Here is a 6,000-nt window from a genome sequence, read left to right as displayed (position 1 = left end):
TCTTCTAGCTGAACTCTCTACAGGGTGACTTGTTTTCTAGCTGATCTCTCTACAGGGTGACTTGTTTCTAGCTGAACTCTCTACAGGTGATTTGTTTGTAGCTGAAGTCTCTGCATGATGGTTTTGTTGTAGCTGAACTCTCTACAAGGTAACTTCTTCTAGCTGATCTTTTTACAGGGCATATTTGTTTGTAGCTGAGTTCTCTACAGGGTGATTTGTTTGCAGCTGAACTCTCTACATGGGAGTTTCATTGTAACTGAACTCTCTATACAATGTGACTTCTTCTAGCTGAACTCTCTACAGGGTGCTTGTTTCTAGCTGAACTCTGGTTCTTTGTAGCTGAACTCTCTACAAGGTAACTTCTTCTAGCTGATCTTTCTACAGGGCGATTTGTTTGTAGCTGAATTCTCTACAGGGTGATTCATTTGCAGCTGAACTCTCTACAAGGTGACTTCTTCTAGCTGAACTCTCTACAGAGTGATTGATTTTTTTTGCAGCTGAACTCTCTACATGGTGGTAGCTTTGTAGCTGAACTCTCTAAAAGGTGACTTATTCTAGCTGAACTCTCTACAGGGTGATCTTTTCATAGCTGAACTCTCTACAGGATGATTTGTTTGCAGCTGAACTCTCTACATGATGATTTCATTGTAGCTGAACTCTCTACAGGGTGATTTGTTTGTAGCTGAACTCCCTACAAGGTAACTTCTTCTAGCTGATCTATCTACAGGACGATTTGTTTGTAGCTGAGTTCTCTACAGGGTGTTTGTTTGCAGCTGAACTCTCTACATGGTAGTTTCTTTGTAGCTGAACTCTCTACAATGTGACTTCTTCTAGCTGAACTCTCTACAGGGTGACTTGTTTCTAGCTGATCTCTCTACAGGGTGACTTGTTTCTAGCTGAACTCTCTACATGTGATTTGTTTGCAGCTGAACTCTCTACATGGTGGTTTCTTTGTAGCTGAACTCTCTACAAAGGTAACTTCTTCTAGCTGATCTTTCTACAGGGTGATTTGTTTGTAGCTGAATTCTCTACAGGGTGATTTATTTGCAGCTGAACTCTCTACAAGGTGACTTTTTCTAGCTGAACTCTCTACAGAGTGATTGATTTTTTTGCAGCTGAACTCTCTACATTGTGGTTTCTTTGTAACTGAACTCTCTACAGTGTGATTTGTTTGTAGCTGAACTCTCTACAGGGTGATCTGTTCGTAGCTGAACTCCCTACAAGGTAACTTCTTCTAGCTGATCTTTCTACAGGGCGATTTGTTTGTAGCTGAGTTCTCTACAGGGTGATTTGTTTGCAGCTGAACTCTCTACATGGTAGTTTCTTTGTAGCTGAACTCTCTACAATGTGACTTCTTCTAGCTGAACTCTCTACAGGGTGACTTGTTTCTAGCTGATCTCTCTACAGGGTGACTTGTTTCTAGCTGAACTCTCTACAGGTGATTTGTTTGCAGCTGAACTCTCTACAAGGTAACTTCTTCTAGCTAATCTTTCTACAGGGTGATTTGTTTGTAGCTGAATTCTCTACAGGGTGACTTGTTTCTAGCGGAACTCTCTACAGGTGATTTGTTTGCAGCTGAACTCTCTACATGGTGGTTTCTTTATAGCTGAACTCTCTACAAGGTGATACTTCTAGGTGATCTCTCTACAGGATGACTTGTTTCTAACTGAACTCTCAACAGGGTGATCTGTCCATAGCTGAACTTTCTACTGGGTGATTTGTTTGCAGCTGAACTCTCTACATGGTGGTTTCTTTGTAGCTGAACTCTCTACAAGGTAACTTCTTCTAGCTGCATTGTTCTCTCTACAGGATGACTTGTTTGTAGCTGAACTCTCTACAAGGTAACTTCTTCTAGCTGTATTGTTCTCTCTACAGGATGACTTGTTTCTAACTGAACTCTCAACAGGTTGATCTGTTCATAGCTGAACTTTCTACTGGGTGATTTGTTTGCAGTTGAACTCTCTACATGGTGGTTTCTTTTTAGCTGAACTCTCTACAAGGTAACTTCTTCTAGCTGCATTTTTCTCTCTACAGGATGACTTGTTTGTAGCTGAACTCTCTACAAGGTGATACTTCTAGGTGATCTCTCTACAGGATGACTTGTTTCTAACTGAACTCTCAACAGGGTGATCTGTTCATAGCTGAACTTTCTACTGGGTGATTTGTTTGCAGCTGAACTCTCTACATGGTGGTTTCTTTGTAGCTGAACTCTCTACAAGGTAATTTCTTCTAGCTGAACTCTCTACAGGGTGACTTGTTTCTAGCTGATCTCTCTGCAGGGTGATCTGTTCATAGCTGAACTTTCTACAGGGTGATTTGTTTGCAGCTGAACTCTCTACATGGTAGTTTCTTTGTAGCTGAATTCTCTACAATGTGACTTCTTCTAGCTGAACTCTCTACAGGGTGACTTGTTTTCTAGCTGATCTCTCTACAGGGTGACTTGTTTCTAGCTGAACTCTCTACAGGTGATTTGTTTGTAGCTGAAGTCTCTGCATGATGGTTTTGTTGTAGCTGAACTCTCTACAAGGTAACTTCTTCTAGCTGATCTTTTTACAGGGCATATTTGTTTGTAGCTGAGTTCTCTACAGGGTGATTTGTTTGCAGCTGAACTCTCTACATGGGAGTTTCATTGTAACTGAACTCTCTATACAATGTGACTTCTTCTAGCTGAACTCTCTACAGGGTGCTTGTTTCTAGCTGAACTCTGGTTCTTTGTAGCTGAACTCTCTACAAGGTAACTTCTTCTAGCTGATCTTTCTACAGGGCGATTTGTTTGTAGCTGAATTCTCTACAGGGTGATTCATTTGCAGCTGAACTCTCTACAAGGTGACTTCTTCTAGCTGAACTCTCTACAGAGTGATTGATTTTTTTTGCAGCTGAACTCTCTACATGGTGGTAGCTTTGTAGCTGAACTCTCTAAAAGGTGACTTATTCTAGCTGAACTCTCTACAGGGTGATCTTTTCATAGCTGAACTCTCTACAGGATGATTTGTTTGCAGCTGAACTCTCTACATGATGATTTCATTGTAGCTGAACTCTCTACAGGGTGATTTGTTTGTAGCTGAACTCCCTACAAGGTAACTTCTTCTAGCTGATCTATCTACAGGACGATTTGTTTGTAGCTGAGTTCTCTACAGGGTGTTTGTTTGCAGCTGAACTCTCTACATGGTAGTTTCTTTGTAGCTGAACTCTCTACAATGTGACTTCTTCTAGCTGAACTCTCTACAGGGTGACTTGTTTCTAGCTGATCTCTCTACAGGGTGACTTGTTTCTAGCTGAACTCTCTACATGTGATTTGTTTGCAGCTGAACTCTCTACATGGTGGTTTCTTTGTAGCTGAACTCTCTACAAGGTAACTTCTTCTAGCTGATCTTTCTACAGGGTGATTTGTTTGTAGCTGAATTCTCTACAGGGTGATTTATTTGCAGCTGAACTCTCTACAAGGTGACTTTTTCTAGCTGAACTCTCTACAGAGTGATTGATTTTTTTGCAGCTGAACTCTCTACATTGTGGTTTCTTTGTAACTGAACTCTCTACAGTGTGATTTGTTTGTAGCTGAACTCTCTACAGGGTGATCTGTTCGTAGCTGAACTCCCTACAAGGTAACTTCTTCTAGCTGATCTTTCTACAGGGCGATTTGTTTGTAGCTGAGTTCTCCACAGGGTGATTTGTTTGCAGCTGAACTCTCTACATGGTAGTTTCTTTGTAGCTGAACTCTCTACAATGTGACTTCTTCTAGCTGAACTCTCTACAGGGTGACTTGTTTCTAGCTGATCTCTCTACAGGGTGACTTGTTTCTAGCTGAACTCTCTACAGGGGATTTGTTTGCAGCTGAACTCTCTACAAGGTAACTTCTTCTAGCTGATCTTTCTACAGGGTGATTTGTTTGTAGCTGAATTCTCTACAGGGTGACTTGTTTCTAGCTGATCTCTGTACAGGGTGACTTGTTCCTGCTGAACTCTCTACAGGTGATTTGTTTGCAGCTGAACTCTCTTACATGGTGGTTTCTTTGTAGCTGAACTCTCTACAAGGTTACTTGATCTCTCTACAACATGACTTGTTTCTAACTGAACTCTCTACAGCGTGATCTGTTCATAGCAGAACTTTCTACTGGGTGATTTGTTTGTAGCTGAACACTTTGCATGATTGTTTCTTTGTAACTGAACTCTCTACAAGGTAACTTCTTCTAGCTGATCTCTCTACAGAGCAATTTGTTTGAGCTGAACTCTCTACATGATGGTTTCTTTGTAGCTGAACTCTCTATTAGGTACCTTCTTCTGGCTGATCTGACTACAGGGTGACTTGTTTGTAACTGAATTCCCTACAGAATAATTTGCAATGTAATATAATTGAGTAAATTATAAATGCAGCTGAATGCTTTATTAGGGTGACTGTTCTATTAGAGTATCTCGATCTCGCATTTGCTACACGTAGTTGCCTTTCGAATCATAACTCAGTGGTTTGTAATCCAATTCTTCTGTACTACTGCAAGGACTTTCTATGATGATTATTCAGCTACACACTGATTTTCAGCTCATTGCTCTACGCGGTTTGCCTGATAGACACGAAAACTAATAGTTTTTTTATTCATAAAAATCGATCGCGTAATTTTGACACAGGTCGGGTTTTGTGTCATATCTCCGTGGTCTTTATCCCGATTCCTTTCAAACCACAAAAAGGCACTCCTAAGATGGTTGTTCCATCTACATAGCAATTTTCAACTGATTCCTCAAAGGAGTTTACCCTGTAGGCGTGACAGACCTTCGACCTTATTTGCGCAAATAATCGGTCATAACTCCGTGAATGTTCATCGGATTCCTACCAATGTTGGTACATAGATCCGCCTTAATGAGCCCTTTAAGTGTGCAAAATTTCATTCCGATCCGAGCACGCATTCGTATTTTATGGCGGATTTTGCGAAGTGTGCGAAATGAAGAGGTAGAAGAAAAAACGAAAAAATTAAAACGAAATGTAGTTAATGTAGTTCGCTCGTATCTCGGAAATGGCTGGAGCGATTTTCTTCAAATTTGGTGTGTAGACTCCCCTTACTGGCCGGCACCTCGCTAGCAAATTTGGTTTCAATCGGGTAAGGGATCACAGAGCTACATAGGTGTGAAAATTGCGTTTTCTTTCTTCCTGTTAATATACTCACGGGTGGCACGCCGGCTTCTTGGGCCGCACGACACACGGCATTTCTTCCTATTAATGGTTCCAATCGGGTAAGGGATCACAGAGCTACATAGGTGTGAAAATTGCGTTTTCTTTCTTCCTGTTAATATACTCACGGGTGGCACGCCGGCTTCTTGGGCCGCACGACACACTACCGTGTGTCTTGATCAAAATTTTAATGCCATCTATAGCAAATTGAGCGATGCATGTAACTTCTAGCTATGTTATATCTAATCAAAAACAGCCAAGCTGTAAAAAAAGGAGTGCGGCCCTTGAAAAAGCTATGGTGAAAAAAGATGTGAAATCCAAGTTGGAGGCCAAGAAATGGCTGTGATGGTAGGTTAATGGTAAAAATTTTAATAACAACAATTCAGGTGAATTTGGTGCCGCTTGGTCAATTGGTGATCTGAAAGTACGCAAATAGAGAGGTGTGGATCAAGTTGTATGTGTAAACCAACCCACTTTCTGTAACTTATGTACTTGCATCACTTCATAATTGATGGTTTTCTCTCTAGCCTCAATCCTCCATGACAGTTAGTAGCATTGGTTGGGCTTATGATCAACCCTAAATGTGTACCTGGAACACTTCCAATTACTATTAATAAATATCGCAATATTGCTCAAATGGTTAATATTGTGTATTTATTTGTAACATGCTTACGTATGTGTGCGCAACAACAATTCGATAATCTATGCTTATTGTATACACTTTTCTATGTACGTACATATATATCATGTTATATTAAAAATTGCAGATCGATTTATATTTAGAAGTAGAATTGGTCAGCTCAATGTAATCAAAGTTCTGGTAAATCATCCATCTCCTTTACT

The sequence above is a fragment of the Dysidea avara genome, chromosome 8 (assembly GCF_963678975.1).
Source record: "Dysidea avara chromosome 8, odDysAvar1.4, whole genome shotgun sequence".
NCBI lineage: Eukaryota > Metazoa > Porifera > Demospongiae > Dictyoceratida > Dysideidae > Dysidea > Dysidea avara.
This window is presented reverse-complemented; position numbering follows the sequence as displayed.